We start from the raw sequence: 14,677 nt of genomic DNA, 5'->3' as shown, positions 1-14,677 counted from the left end.
TGCTTCTCCTTGGTCTTATGACCCTCTTGATTTAGTGCCTGTTTTTTCTTCATCTGTGATCTCCTCACCCTCAAGAGGCTTGTCCTGTGTTTACATCCCACCTCCTGACACTGCTTTAGACCAGCGCACCCCCTTCACACCAAGCACACGTGCCCCTCCTCAGCTCGCGTCTGCTGGCTTGGTTTCTGGTGCCTCTGAAGCCCTGGCTATGCCGCAGCCACCAGCTGTTCTGTAATCGGTTTGCCACTCGCCCTGCCCTGCCGCCTCCTAGCTCTTAAACATGGATCTTGTTCTGGTCTCTCTGTCATTCGACTTTGTTTCTTGGGTTGCTGCTGCTTCCAGCACCGTAGGTTCTTGCTGTTTGGGAGGGATGCCCACGCTCCATTCCTGGCTTCTCTCCGGGAGTTGCCTCATCTGTCCACGTGGGGCCTCACTGGCACGTTGTGTAGCCTTCTAGTAACCCAGGCTCATAGCTGTGACCTCTGCTTGAGTACTCCCCTTCCCACCTGTTCTTTTCACCCTCACTCTCCCTGTCTGAGTCTCAGACTTTCCCTTTGCCTGGCCCTGGACTAATTTATACCTATTGCATTATGGTACAAAAGCTTTCTTGTGGGCATGTCTGCTGCTTGACCAAAGTGGAATATAGAACCTGCTTTCTTCTTGGTGGTGATTATGAGGGCATGACTTTTTTTAAAGTCACTGGAACTTGGATTGTAAAAATCAGATTTGTAGCTTATTTTCATACTTATTTGGATAACAAAGGAAAGATATGCTTTGTGGTGTTTTAGCAAATACTCAGAATTTTAAACTCTGAGCTCTTCCCATCTGGTTCTGAAGACGAGTCCCCTGCATTTCTCTGCTCTGGAGGCGGTGGGGCTCAATGCACAGATGGCGAAGCCCCGGAGTGGGAGCAGTGGCCTGGGACCCCAAGTCCCTTGCCTGCTATAGGGGCTGGTCACGTCCTGAGTGGAGGGATGGCCAGGCCCATTTGACCACCTGTCCTTTTTCTAAGATTTTGTGTGACGTAAGGAGCTAACATTTTAGCTGTGGACCTTGTGAAAAGTTCAAAGAATGAATGGGATGGTTTTAAATGGCAGCTATAAGGGTTGAGCAGTCTACAACTGTGAGCTGGCCTACTCTGAGGTCAGACTTGTTGGGCAAGGCTCGGAGACTCTGCACTGGCCCACTGAGGCCTCCCTCTGGTGTCACCCTGGCAGAGCCTGAGCCAGTGGAATATAGTCTCATTAGGCCAAAGGTGGAGACTGCCTGGTATGACCACAGTCTGCTCGGAGGGTGTCCAGGCCCATCTTGCCTTCTGTTTGAAGATGCTGGGCCCGGAGAGAACAAGTCACAAGCTAAGACTCAGGGCATGGCCAGGCTGCTATTGCCTCCCCACACCTGCTTCTTCTCAGTCTTCCCTCTCACTACCTTTCTGTGTCAGCGCCAAGGCCCAGGGTTGTGTGAGGAGCACTTACAGAAAGCGTTGTTTCTCTCCCTAGAGTGGCTAAACAGTTATTGGCAACCAGCCTCCCCTGGGTCCGTGCTTGTACCCCAAGCCTGGGCCTCTAGTCTTCCGGCATCTTAGGGGCTGGGTGAGCAGGAAGCCTTCAGCCTAAACTCATCTGAAATCCACTCCCTTAGGTGAAAGCAGCGCCATGCTGAGCTTCCTTTTACAGCAGAGTGCTGGTCTGTGAGCGTCGCTCAGTCACTGCTCCCTGGCTGGCTGCAGTCTGAGAGGAGGCGGTGGAGACCCCCAGGAAAGGAAGGCTAGAGAGGAGGTTGCATGGGTGCATCTGAGGGACACATTACTTACCACAGCAGTTCAAGTTTATCCTTTTGAACATTTTTATTGTGGTAAAATATGTAAAACAAAACATCTGCCATTTCAGCTATGGTAATGGTACAGTTCAGTGACATTAATTACATTCACCACGTGTGTGACCATCATGAGCAATTATTAATTTTTTTTATCGTGATGGAAATATATACACCAAAACCTTTGCCAGCAGAACTTCCGCATACATAATTCAATGACATCGATTACACTTTTTCATGTTGTGCTACCATTATCGCTATTCTTTTATAAAATATTTCACCACCGTTAACATAAACTGCTGCCTAAGCAATGGTTCACCCTACCCCCACCCCACCACCCCTGGTGGTGGTGGTGGTGCTGTTAGGTGCCCTCAAGTCGGTTCTGACTCATAACAACCCTGTGTGCAACAGAATGAAACACTGCCTGGTCCTGCGCCACCCTCACAATCATCGTTATGTTTGAGCCCATTATCAAGCCACTGTGTCAATCCATTTTGTTGAGGGTCTTCTTTTTCATTGACCCTCTACTTTACCAAGCATGGTGTCCTTCTCCAGGGACTGGTCCCTCCTGATAACTTATCCAGAGTATGTGAGATGAAGTCTTGCCATCCTTGCTTTCAGGAAGCACTATGGCTATACTTCTTCCAAGACAAGTTTTTTCATTCTTCTGGCAGTCCATGGTATATTCAATATTCTTCACCAACACCATAATTCAAAGGCGTTGATTCTTCTCCAGTCTTCCTTATTCATCGTCCAGCTTTTGCATACATATGAGGTAACTGAAAATACCCTGGCTTGGGTCAGGCACACCTTAGTCCCAAAAGTGATATCTTTGCTTGTTAACACTTTAAAGAGGTCTTTTGCAGCAAATATGCCCCACCCTTGGTAAACATTAATAAACCTGGTCTCTAAACATTAGCCTATTTCATATAAGTTAGATCTTACAATATTTGTCCTTTTGTGACTGATTTCACTGAGCGTGTTTTCAAGGTTCATCCATGTTGGGGCATGCATCAGAACCTCGCTCCTCTTAATGGCTGTCTGTATGTACCACATTTTGTTTATCCATTCATCTCTGGGTGGGCATTTCTGTTGTTTCTATCTTTTGATTATTTTGCATAGTGCTGCAGTGAACATTGATGTACAGGTAACAATTATTTTTATAGAATTTTTTTTTTTGTTTTTACTTTTTTATTGTATTTTAGGCAAAGGCTTACAGAACAAACTAGCTTCTCATTGAACAATTAATACACATATTGTTTTGTAACATTGGTTGGCACCCCCATGACATATCAACGGTCTCCCCTTCTTGACTTTGGGTTCCCCATGCCCAGCTTTCCTGTCCCCTCCTGCCTTCTCATCCTTGCCCCCGGGCTGATGTACCCATTTAGTCTAGTTTGGTTTTATGGGCCTGTCTCATCTTTGGCTGAAGGGTGCACCTCAGGAGTGACTTCATTACTGAGCTATAAGGTGTCCAGGGGCCATACTCAGGGTTTCTCCAGTCTCTGTCAGACCAGTAAGTCTGCTCTTTTTTATGTGTGTGTATGTGTGAGTTAGAATTATGTTCTCCATTTTTCTCCAGCTCTGTCTGGGGCCTTCTACTGTGATCCCTGTCAGAGCAGTTGGTGGCGGTAGCCGAGCACCATCTAGTTGTGCTGGTCTCAGTCTGGTGGAGGTTGTGGTAGTTGTGGTCCATCAGTCCTGTGACTTTGTTTTTGATGATCGTTTTGAGGAGGCCTGGTCAATAATTTGTAGCGATGCCCCTCTAATGGGATTTTTCTGCTGCTTTTCTGATAAGACCATCATAGCCTTTTTTTTTTTTTTTTGGTGAAATATATATAACAAAAAGTTGGCCGTTTAACCTTTTTTAAGTGTATAATTCAAGGTCATTAATTATATTCACCACGTTGTACAACTATCACCGCATCCATTTTCAAAAGTTTTTCATTATTCGGTTTTTATCTGAAATTCAGAATGAAGCCTAAGGAAGAAAATATTAACTGTAATTCCATCATCCAGAAATTTGATTCAATAAGCTTTTGGGTCCTGCCTTTCAATGAACTAGGAGTACAGTGGTGAGCCTTCAGGTAGTTGTTGCACCGGCACTCTTCATGACCATTTTTCATAGCTGTACAATACTCCATGTTTGTACAAAAAGAAAAACAAACCCTTGCCATGGAGTTGAGTCCGACTCACAGTGACCCCATTTGTTACAGAGTAGAACTGCTCCATCAGGTTTTCAATGGCCGTGATCATTTATTTAATCATTCTTTTAATGCTGCCCGTTTAGATTGTTGCTATTTTTAGTTTTTTTAATTATTCATTCATGGACATCTTTTCGTGAAAATCGTAGCATGGATCTTTGTTTATTTTGGATTCTCATTTTAAAATATATTCTTGCTGTTAGGGACCAGGTTTATACCATACGGAAGGAGGGGACCATCTATAGGCCTATATATGTAACAAAATTATTTTCTAGAAAGGTTGTGCCCATTTGTGCTCTTGTGGGCACTGCCAGCACAAGTGCCCCCACGCAACCTTCTCTGTCATTGAAGGTGCTGGGCATTTTTAAAGCAGGTGCTTCAGAGCCTAGGCTCTGTGGCCAGAACCCTAGCCCTGGCTTGGTCACAGGGCAAGTTACATTTTATGCAATTAGTCCCAGTTTGTCCCAGTTTCCTCGTCTTTCTAATGGGAACAATATTTAAGCTCTATGGTTGTTGTAAGGGGCAGTGGTGGTTCAGTGGTAGATTTCTCACCTTCCATGCAGGAGCCCTGGGTTCGAGTCCCAGCCAGTATACCCCACGCGTAGCCACCACCCATCTCTCCGTGAAGGCTTGGGTGTTGCCATGATGTTGAACAGGTTTCAAAGGAACTTACAGATTAAGACAGACTAGGAAGAAAGACCTGATGACCTACTTCTGAAAATTAACAGCAAAAACCCTATGGATCATAATGGTCTGATCCTGTTGAGCATGGGGTTGCTGTGAGCCTGGTGCCAACTAGATGGCAGCTAACAACAGCAGTTGTTACAAAAGATAGCTAAGAGCAGGTATGTGAAGTACTTAGCCTGGCAGATCAGATGCTCGTGTTATCAAAAAAAAAAAGAAAGACTCATTGCCATCAAGTCGATTCCAACTCACAGCAACTGTAGGTTGGAGTATAGCTACCCCATAGGGTTTCTAAGGCTGAAATCTTTATGGAGCAGACTGCCACATCTCTCCCATGGAGGAGTTCACATTGCCAAGGGGTTAGCAGCCGAACACTTCACCACTGTGCCACCAGAGCTCTTGCTTTTAAAGGTAATTGACAGGACGGCACCTGACAACAACAGATTGAGGATTTTGTGTAGCCCCTCTGGAAAACTGTTGGGTGATATGTAACAGAGCCTGCGAGACAAACCTACAGAAAGAAATCGCTGTTGCCAGTTTGATGGGTACAAAAGATTCTGTTTTGATTTGCATGTTTAATTTTGTTATAGTGTCTGGAAGTTATAAAAAATATATCCATCAAAAAAAGTTTTTTTTTTTTGATGCAGCTACATATATTTCAGCATATATCATTTATTAGGGTTTTAGTATGTTTCTTTGTTGAATTGTAGGAACTCTGTATATTAACCTGTTTTCTTTTTAATTTTATTTATTCAAATATTTCTGATCTGAAAGATTTTTTCTTTTTTTTAAACGGAAATGAGGGGATTTCATTAAATTGTCAATTGAAGTGCTACAGTAGGGGTTTTCAAAGTGCCTGTTAATTAAACCCCTCTTCTCTTTCTGGATTAATTCCTTCATCACAATGGACTTTAAAAAAAACAATATTCCGTTGCATTCAATTTACTCATCTTTAAAGTGTTTGCATCTTCCCTCACACATGAGATTGGTTGAGCTTTCGTAACATGGCGATACTGGTTTCATCATATACCAAGAAGTCAGAATGCCTTTTTTTTTCCCCCTGTGTTCTGATTTGCTAATTTCTGATCTCTCCCTTGGTGTTTGCTCTTTGTTCTTTTCTCATTTTGTGAATTGAATGCTTAGATCTTTGTTGTTGTCAGTTGACTTTGAGTGCTTAACTATTTGCTCCACCCAGGGATTCCTGCTTAAGACTTTAAGACTGCAGATCCGTCCTGGCTTAAGTTCCTTCCTCGCTGGGCTGCTCCTGTGCTTTGTCGTCTTCACCTTATACTTGTGGTGGTTGGTGGTTTTACCTTTTATTGAGAAGATAATGCATGCAGAGGTAAAAGCATTCAAATAGTGTTGGTAAGTCTTCTTGCCAGCTGTCTGTGCCTCAGTTTCCCATCTGTAAAATGGAGCAGTGTTTGGGAGGACTAAAGCTGACAGTGCCTCCCAGCCTGGTACCGAGTGAGTACTTCATTTAGCCAATGTTGTGGTGAGTGCTGTAGACAGTCTTCTGGATTTGAAGAGTACAAACCATGTGAGTCATCTTTGTATCTCTTGTGTATCAAAGGCTGCTTCAGTAGATGTTTTTTAGAATAAAATGAAGGTTCTCTGAAGATGCCTTGTCCTCCCCGGTATCCACCCCAGCCAGCCTGCTGGAGGGGAGGTAGAGTTTCTCAGACCCGACCTAGTTTCACTGACCACCATAGCAGCCACTGGCACTCACTGCTCACCTTTAAATACCTGTACACACTAGGTGCTGGTTAGCCTTCTAGAATCTTCCTGGGAGTGGCCCCATTTTATACACTGCAGCCACCCCCGTCTGTGGGGAGGCTTCTCCATCTCTTTTGCTCTCCAGAGCTCTTGAGGTTCTTTGCAGCAGTGGGACAGGCCCATTAGCTCCTCCCATACCTGGACAGGTACAGGCTGTATGGTACAGTGCTCTCCTGCCCATTTACTCTGAGTTGGTTTGAGGCTGTGGTGTTGTTGTCGTCTGCTGTTAAGTTTACCACCAACTCATGGCAACCCCTGTGCACAATGGAAGAACACGCTGCCCAGTCCTGTGCCATTCCCATGATCAGTTGTGGATTGGACCATTTTCATCTGTGAGGTATTTATTGGCTTATTTCTGACATAGATTGCCAGACCTTTCTACCTAGTGTCTTAGTCTGGAAGCTCCACTGAAACCTGTTCAGCATTGTAGCAACATGCAGTGCTCCACTGACGGATGGGTGATAGCTGCGCATGAGGTGCCTTGGCCAGGAATTGAACCCGTGTCGCCCACGTGGAAGGTGCAAATTCTGCCACTTGAACTACCAGTGTCCATGGTTTGAGGTTGGAATACTCAAAACTAACCGTTGAGTTAAATACCTGTTTATTAATTTTCAGTGGGAGAGAGGTCTTCCCAGGGACTACCATGCTGCTTCCTGCTCAAAAAGCCATGTATACCCCTTCTTAGGGACTTCATCCTCCTGAGTCTTCTGTGAAACTCCCCATCCCCTGGCCTCAGGCAGTTGCATCCTGCAGTCACTTTGCCTACTAGTGAGGATGCTTTTGACGGCAAGTAAGGAAGGTCCCAACACAGTTTGGCTTAGAAAAGGGAAACCACCAAGGGAGCTGCTCTGGGTTGGCTAACGCAGCAGCTCCACCATGTGAGCATGGACGCAGATTCATCCCGTCTGTGTTCTCCCATCTTCTGTTCCGTTTTGTCCACTGTCTAGCTCTGTGCCCAGTTGTAAGAACTGCTGCAGCACAGGAGTCCTGTGTAGACGCCGCAGTGTCGGGGGTGGGGAGAGGCCCTCTTCTTTGTATGCGTATGTTACGCACCTTCTTTTTTTTTTTTTTGTGGACTTTTTACATTGAGATAATTGTAGATTCTCGTGCTGTTGTAAGAAATAATAGAGACCAATCTGTAATACTCCCCACCCAGCTTCCTTGAATGATAATATCTTGCATAATAACTAGTACGCTACCACAAGCAGGAAGTGGACATTGGTACAACCCACTGGCCTGATTCAGGTCTCACCAGTTTTACACGTCCACGTTTGTGTGTGGGTTTAGTTCTATGTGATTTTATCACCCATGTACTTTGGTGGGACTGAGAACAAAGTCACCCATTGCAGGACCCACCACAGACCTCCTTCATATCTCATTAGCCAGACCCAGGGCAGGGGCGTCCCCCTGTACCACATGGGTAGTATTGACCAATAGAAGGATAATGCTAGCCAAAAGCTGCCATTTTATACTTTTTTATATGAAAAATTTAAAAGAAGCAGATGAAAAATTAATCTTGATAAATATTTAACTCAATATATCAAAAATAGTATTTAACATATGAACAACTATTAAGAAATTTTTAATCTTTTTTTATTGTTGTAAAGATAGATAGCATTTATCAATTCAAGATTTTTCACATTTACAGGTTAGCGACGTTAATTGCATTAATCATGGTGTGCAACTATCACCAGTATCCAGCGCTTTAAGGAGATGTTTTGCACTCTTTTTTTTATATATATACTAAGTGGCCAAAATCCAATGTGTACACCTCAGTTTGTATGACTCATGTTTCTGGTAGCTACCACGTAGTAGACTACTCAAGATTTACCCTTGGCTCATAACGGAGAGCAGTGTATGTGCAAACTAAACCAGGATCTGCCAGCGCACAGCAGCGGCAGCCTGGCAGTGCCCGCTGACATCCGTGTGGACCCTCAGTCTGACTTTTGCTTTATAACCTGTGGGGTGGAATGTCCATCTTGGCGGGTCCTGCTTCAGGCAGAGGCCTTTATTGTCTATCTCCCTCCTGCTTCCTGGCCCCAGCACCATTTGTTACACATGCTAAATGCCCAACAGTTTGTAAATTGCATTTGTGATTCTTACAGTGTTTCTCCCTGGGGTTGCATTGCAGATGACATTATGAGAGGCATGGAGGGCCATTATTTGTGTGGGATTGTCCCTGCGTCTTGTCCACTAGATGCCAGTGGCTACTCTTGTCATTGGAGTAATCTGAAGACACCTCTGGAGGGAGGACGCTGTCCCCACTTGAGAACCACTGCTCCTGAGTTAGCTTTGATTTTTTTTTTTTTAACAGTTTCATTGAGATATAATTCACAAACCATATAATTCACCCATTTAAAGTTTATAATTCATAAAATGGTACAACCACTATGGAAAACAATATGGTACCTACTTAAAAAGCTAGAAAATACCATACAATCCAGCGATCCCACTCCTAAGACTATAATCCAGGGAAAGAAGAGCCGTCACACGAATAGATAACGTGCATACCCATGTTCATTGCAGAACTACTCACAATGGTAAAAAGGTGGAAACGACCTAAATGCCCATCAAAAGATGAATGGATAAACAAATATTGGTATACACAATGGAATACTACACAACAGTAGGGAACAATGATGAATCCATCCGTGACACATCTCACAACGCAGATGAGCCTGGAGGGCGTCAGGCTGAGTGAAATGAGTCTGTCACAAAAGGACAAACACTGTATGAGACCACTATTATAAGGACTCAAGAAAAGGTTTACGCATGGAAAACAGCAGGAAGAGGAGTAGAAAATTCAGGACTAAAGGAAACGTGGAACCCAGGGTAGAAATGGGGAGAGTACTGACACATTATGGGGAATGAAACCAAGGTCATGAAATACTTTTTGTACAAACTATTGAATGGGAAGCTAATTTGCTCTGTAAACTTTCACCTAATGCACAATTAAAAAAAAAAAAAAAAGATTGGTTTAAGACATACTACACAGATTTGGCGTCATTAACGTAACAAAAAAAACCTTATTCCCAAACAGGATCCCATCCACGAGTATAGGGGTTAGGATTCCAACACATGTTTGGGGGTGGGGCACGATTCAGTCAGTCCATCACAGGAGCATGTGACAGCTTTGTTTTTTAGTAAAATATCCATTTAGAGTCATTAATGCTGCCGCAGACGCTCATTGACATCATCGTCTTTGCCAGTGAGGGGGGTCCATGCCTGCAGTGGTGGGGCGTCAAGACAGAACGGTCACAACCATCACGGAGACCTGGGAGAGGAGGGCGCGCCAGCATTGCTGGTGTCAGCAACAGGCTGTGGGGGGAACAAAGGTGCTTACGGCACTGTACGTCTGTCTGTCTGCACTTCCACCTAGAACAAAGATGGCCAGGGTTCAGGCCCCAGTTCTCTTGTCAGGGAGGTTACGGGGGCAGTGTGTTTCCCTGGCCTGCCACATTCCACGTTTTCTACAATGCACATGGATTGCTTTATAGTAAAGGATGTTGTTTTAGCAAAAATAGAGGCTGAATTTTAGAAAACAGAAAAGTATGTTTTTCCTTGGCTCGCCTTGGCGGTTGCCTTGTTGCCTGCTCCTCTGCCAGGGGTTCTGTCTTTCACTCTCTGGCTCCTCTTCTCTCTCTCCTGGCAGAAGTTAGCTATCCAGCTGAGTGCACACAGCCTCCACTAAAGCAAAAATTCAGTTTATTGAACAAAGTTTTATTGCCTCAATTTTCCATTTGTAACAAAACCTAAGAGCTTGCTGAAGTTGGGAAGGTGTTCGTGTATTTGTAACAGTTGTGGGTGCCCCCGCTTCTTTTCTCTTGGCCTCTGGCAACTGATGTGATCGTCTTGATTAGAAGCACTTGGCACAGCAATAGGCACACTGGAAAGCCCCTCGATGTTAGAGGTGGTCCGTCATGGAGAAGAGAGCTTTCCCTCCACTCTTGCCCTGCCTCCAGGAGTGCATTCCAGGCTCCCTTCCACCTTGCTGTAGCAGGAAGCTACGTTTGTAATTCAGTTCTCTCACCTTCCTTTTCTAGAAGCGGTTTTTCTCATTTGGACAGCTCATTGCACCTAAACTCAGCCAGTGAAAACCCTGTGATCACAAAGGTCCCATCGGCAACTGATGGTGGGAGTGATGCGGGGCTGGGCAGTGTTGGCTTCTCTTGTGCATGGGGTTGCCAGGAGTCAGGGCTGACTTCATCGCAGCCAGTGACAACAGTGTAGGCAGTATGGCTCCAGTTTTGTGAACTACATATAAGCGGTGTGTGGCTTTCTGTCATGATAGATAGGAAAAGGCCTTGGAGAGACCTGGCCGTTCAGCAGTGGGTTCACGGTGGTTACTCCAGGCAGGAATGGCTTGTGACTTGGTACTTTTTAACACTTCTCTTTTTGGTGTAAATGGTCTGATTTTTATGAGAAATAACAACAAAGCTACTCCCATTCCTGGGAAAAGTGAATTAATTATGCCATGAGAGGTACATGTGGCCATGAGAGTTCAGAGGGGGAAAGGCCTTTGTTGAATTCAGTTAATGGAGAATTTGAGTTTAAACTTAGACATAATTCAGAAGGTAATTTAGTCCTGAAAACTAGCTCTCCAAACATTCTTGTTCCGTATAAAACAGTAACGCAGGTGAGGAACATGCTTCTTAGATCAGTCAAATATATGAGACCAGATGGGCAACGCCTGCCCAGAAACAAAGACGAGAAAGCGGGAAGGGACAGGAAACCTGGACGAATGGAACCAGGGAGCCCAGGGTGGAAAGGGAAAGAGGGGAGAGTGCTGACACATTGTGGGGATTGCAACCAATATCATGAAACAATTTGTGTATTAAGTTTTTTTTTTTTTTAATAACTTTTATTAAGCTTCAAGTGAACGTTTACAAATCCAATCAGTCTGTCACATATAAGTTTACATACATCTCACTCCCTACTCCCACTTGCTCTCCCCCTCTTGAGTCAGCCCTTTCAGTCTCTCCTTTCTTGACAATTTTGCCGGCTTCCCTCTCTCTCTATCCTCCCATCCCCCCTCCAGACAAGAGTTGCCAACACAATCTCAAGTGTCCACCTGATCTAATTAGCTCACTCTTCATCAGCGTCTCTCTCCCACCCACTGACCAGTCCCTTTCATTTCTGATGAGTTGTCTTCGGGGATGGTTCCTGTCCTGTGTCAACTGAAGGTCTGGGGAGCATGGCTGCTGGGATTCCTCCAGTCTCAGTCAGACCATTAAGTTTGGTCTTTTTATGATAATTTGGGGTCTGCATCCCACTGATCTCCTGTTCCCTCAGGAGTCCTCTGCTGTGCTCCCTGTCAGGGCAGTCATCGATTGTGGCCGGGCACCAACTAGTTCTTCTGGTCTCAGGATGATGTAGGTCTCTGGTTCATGTGGCCCTTTCTGTCTCTTGGGCTCTTAGTTGTCGTGTGGCCTTGGTGTTCTTCATTTTCCTTTGCTCCAGGTGGGTTGAGACCAATTGCTGCATCTTAGATGGCCGCTTGTTAGTATTTAAGACCTCAGACGCCACATTTCAAAGTGGGATGCAGAATGATTTCATAATAGAATTATTTTGCCAATTGACTTAGAAGTCCCCGCAAACCATGTTCCCCAGACCCCCGCACTTGCTCCGCTGACCTTTGAAGCATTCATTTTATCCTGGAAACTTCTTTGCTTTTGGTCCAGTCCAATTGAGCTGACCTTCCGTGGATTGAGTGTTGTCTTTCCCTTCACCTAAAGCAGTTCTTATCTACTGATTAATCAATAAAAAACCCTCTCCCACCCTCCCTCCCTCCCCCCCTCGTAACCACAAAAGTATGTGTTCTTCTCAGGTTTACTATTTCTCAAGATCTTATAATAGTGGTCTTATACAATATTTGTCCTTTTGCCTCTGACTAATTTCGCTCAGCATAATGCCTTCCAGGTTCCTCCATGTTATGAAATGTTTCAGAGATTCGTCACTGTTCTTTATCGATGCGTAGTATTCCATTGTGTGAATACACCACAATTTATTTACCCATTCATCCGTTGATGGACACCTTGGTTGCTTCCAACTTTTTGCTATTGTAAACAGAGCTGCAATAAACATGGGTGTGCATGTATCTGTTTGTATGAAGGCTCTTGTATCTCTAGGGTATATTCCTAGGAGTGGGATTTCTGGGTTGTATGGTAGTTCTATTTCTAACTGTTTAAGATAACGCCAGATAGATTTCCAAAGTGGTTGTACCATTTTACATTCCCACCAGCAGTGTATCAGAGTTCCAATCTCTCCGCAGCCTCTCCAACATTTATTATTTTGTGTTTTTTGGATTAATGCCAGCCTTGCTGGTGTGAGATGGAGTCTCATCGTAGTTTTAATTTGCATTTCTCTAATGGCTAATGATCGAGAGCATTTTCTCATGTATCTGTTAGCTGCCTGAATATCTTCTTTAGTGAAATGTGTGTTCATATCCTTTGCCCACTTCTTGATTGGGTTGTTTGTCTTTTTGTGGTTGAGTTTTGACAGAATCATGTAGATTTTAGGGATCAGGCGCTGGTCGGAGATGTCACAGCTGAAAATTCTTTCCCAGTCTGTAGGTGGTCTTTTTACTCTTTTGGTGAAGTCTTTAGATGAGCATAGGTGTTTGATTTTTAGGAGCTCTCAGTTATCGGGTTTCTCTTCATCATTTTTGGTAATGTTTTGTATTCTGTTTATACCTTGTATTAGGGCTCCTAGGGTTGTCCCAATTTTTTCGTCCATGATCTTTATCGTTTTAGTCTTTATGTTTAGGTCTTTGATCCACTTGGAGTTAGTTTTTGTGCATGGTGTGAGGTATGGGTCCTGTTTCATTTTTTTGCAAATGGATATCCAGTTATGCCAGCACCATTTGTTAAAAAGGCTATCTTTTCCCCAGTTAATTGACACTGGTCCTTTGTCAAATATCAGCTGCTCATACGTGGATGGATCTATGTCTGGGTTCTCAATTCTGTTCCATTGGTCTATGTGTCTGTTGTTGTACCAATACCAGGCTATTTTGACTACTGTGGCTGTATAATAGGTTCTGAAGTCAGGTAAGGTGAGGCCTCCCACTTTCTTCTTCTTTTTCAGTAGTGCTTTGCTTATCCGGGGCTTCTTTCCCTTCCATATTGTATTAAGTTTTTGAATGAGAAACTAATTTGCTCTGCAAACTTTCACTTAAACCACAATAAAAAAAAGAAAAAAAAGTTCTTATTCCTATTAATATTTATGTTCAAAGGGAATAAGATTGAATTCTTTAGTGCTGGAGTGTTCATTGCCCAAAAAGTATAATATGAAAAGTCCCACAAATCAAGTTGTACACAGTGCAAAGAAGTCTTCAGAAAGCAAAGTCAGCACAAGATAAATCTGCTAATGAAGCAGATTTTGGAGTTCAGGTAACCAGGAAGCTTTGTTTTCTGAATGATACTAGAATAAATACTTAAAGACAATTTACAGAGGGTAAGAAGACACAGTCCATGCTTTGAAGGCCTGTGAGCTTTATCTTCTGACAGGATTCTAAAGTGGATCATGAAGGCCTGGGAGCATAGAAGCCCGCCTGGACCCTCAGAACAGAGTGGCTCATCTCACCTCATTCCCCTTTATCCAAACGACTGAACCCTCAGGGACCTGCAGGAAGGGTCTGGGCCCTTGTGGAGTCTATAGGTGCCCTTGTGGAGTCTATAGGTGCCCTTGTGGATTCTATAGGTGCCCTTGTGGATTCTATAGGTGCCCTTGTGGTAGGAAAGCTCGGCCCTTTTTTTTTTTTTTGGGGGGGGGGTACATTAGGTGAAAGTTTGCTGGATGGCATAGTGGTTAAGAGCAACCAAAAGGCTGGCAGTTCGAATCCACCAGGCGTTCCTTGGAAGCTCTACAGGGCACTTCTGCTCTGTCCTGTAGGGTTGCTATGAATCTGAATGGACTCTACGGTGGCAGGTTTACAGAGCAAATTAGATTCCATTTTGATAGTTTATACATAAAATGTTTCAGGGCCTTGGTTTCATTCCCCACAATGTGTCAGCGCTCTCCTCATTTCTCCCCTGGGTTTCCTGTTTCCTTTCATCCTGAATTTTCTACCCCTTCCTGCCTTCTCATGTTTGCTTTTGGGCAAATAGCACCCTTTTGGTGTTGTTTAATTGATTGTTCTAAGGAGCACGTTCCTCTTGAGTGTTATTGTTTATTTTATTGGCTTGTCTATTGTTTGGCTG

At 44.1% G+C, this 14,677-nt stretch overlaps 1 protein-coding gene across 1 annotated transcript in view; it reads left to right on the top strand.

The window, feature by feature from the left end:
- Nucleotides 1–14,677, top strand: part of UBE2L3 (ubiquitin conjugating enzyme E2 L3) — a 48,683-nt gene that overhangs the window by 18,259 nt on the left and 15,747 nt on the right. The window lies entirely within an intron of this gene.

Source organism: Elephas maximus, chromosome 22 (genome assembly GCF_024166365.1).
Source record: "Elephas maximus indicus isolate mEleMax1 chromosome 22, mEleMax1 primary haplotype, whole genome shotgun sequence".
In the NCBI taxonomy this organism is placed as follows: Eukaryota; Metazoa; Chordata; class Mammalia; order Proboscidea; family Elephantidae; genus Elephas; species Elephas maximus.
The sequence above is the reverse complement of the archived record's forward strand: the minus strand, read 5'-3'. Positions and strand labels throughout refer to the sequence as shown.